The sequence below is a fragment of the Panthera tigris genome, chromosome X (genome assembly GCF_018350195.1).
Source record: "Panthera tigris isolate Pti1 chromosome X, P.tigris_Pti1_mat1.1, whole genome shotgun sequence".
NCBI lineage: Eukaryota > Metazoa > Chordata > Mammalia > Carnivora > Felidae > Panthera > Panthera tigris.
This window is the reverse complement of record NC_056677.1, coordinates 118413246-118414914: the sequence shown is the minus strand read 5'-3', so window position 1 is coordinate 118414914 and position 1669 is coordinate 118413246. Positions and strand designations below refer to the sequence as shown.

Here is a 1669-nt window from a genome sequence, read left to right as displayed (position 1 = left end):
AGCACGTGCACATAAGCAGGAGAAGAGGAGAGAGAGAGGGAGAGAGAGAATCCCAAGCAGGCTCTGCACTGTCAGTGCAGAGCCCATCACGGGGCTTGATCCCACAAACTGTGAAATCCTGACCTGAGCCAAGATCAAGCGTTGGATGCTTCATTGACTGAGCCACTCAGGTGCCCCCTTCTTTGCCTCTTGTTACAATCTTTGTTTTAAGGTCTCTTTTGTCCAATATAAGCATTGCTACCTCAGCTTTTTTTTTCCCACTTCCATTTGCATGGTAAATGTTTTCCCATCCCTTTATTTTCAATGTACATGTGTCTTTAGGTCTGAAGTGCGTCTCCTGTAGGCACCATATAGACACATCTTGCTTTTTTATCCCTTCAATCACCCTATCTCTTTTGATTAGAGCATTTAGTCCATTTACATTCAAAGTAGTTATTGACAGATATATATTTATTGCCATTTTGTTACTTGTTTTTCAGTTGTTTTAGTAGTTCTTTATTCCTTTCTTCTCTTGCTTTCTTCCCTTGTGGTTTGATGGCCTTCTTGGCGATATGCTTGGATTCCTTTCTCTATTTTTTGCGTATCTATTACAAGTTTTTTTTAATGTTTATTTATTTTTGAGAGAGAGGGAGAGACAGAGCGTGAAGAGGGGAGGAGCAGAGAGATAGGAAGACAGAATCAGAAGCAGGCTCCAGGCTCCGAGCTGTCAGCACAGAGCCCGACCCGGGGCTCGAACCCGCAGACCGCGAGATCATGACCTGAGCCGAAGTCAGACGCCCAACTGACTGAGCCACCCAGGTGCCCCTCTATTACAAGTTTTTGATTTGTGGTTACCATTAGGCTCATATATAACATCTTATGCATATAGCAGTCTATATTAAGTAGATGGTCACTTAAGTTTGAACCCATTGTAAAAAATGATGGTTAGATGCCACTGAAGTAGATGGAAATGGCTTAACCGTATGCATGTTGTCTAGCCTGAGGGCCTCCTCCATTCTTGTCTAAGGGAGTGCTAACCTTCTCTCCTTTCATACAACACTGAAACCATATTTTTAAATAGGATTGTTTATTTGCAGAATCTAACCTCATTTCCATACATCACACTAATACTCAGTTACATTGCATGAAGGGTATAATGGTAAATAAGGTAAAAAATATGGCAAGCACTTGTGAAGTGACTTGATTTATAATTTATAACAATTGTGATAGTAATATCAATAATAATAATACCAATCATGTTGTAAGAGAAATTGGAAACCATCCCTCTTCTAATGGTGGGAAACTCTGAATAAAAAGGATGATATTGAGGGGCGCCTGGGTGGCTCAGTTGGTTAAGCATCTGGCTTCGGCCCAGGTCATGATCTCACAGTTTGTGGGTTCAAGCCCCACCTCAAGCTCTCTGCTGTCAGCATGGAGCCCACTTTGGATCCTCTGTCTCCCTGTCTTTCTGCCCCTCCCTCAGTTGCTCTTTCACACTCTCTCTCTCTCTCTCTCTCTCTCTCTCTCTGTCTCTCTCAAACATAAATAAACATATATAGATTTTTTTTAAAAAAAGATGATATTGAGATTTGCACTTGTGATAGCCAGGCAACACCCTTGTGTATCTCATAAGATTGGCTTGTGCAGCCAATAAAATATGGTAGAACTAATGGCATGTCACTTCTGAAAT

General features: G+C 41.5%; 1 non-coding gene across 1 annotated transcript; it reads right to left on the bottom strand.

The window, feature by feature from the left end:
* Positions 1-912: 912 nt before the first annotated feature.
* Positions 913-1039, bottom strand: LOC122235627. The gene has a single exon (XR_006213668.1). It is a non-coding gene; the product is annotated as a U6atac minor spliceosomal RNA (small nuclear RNA).
* Positions 1040-1669: the final 630 nt, after the last annotated feature.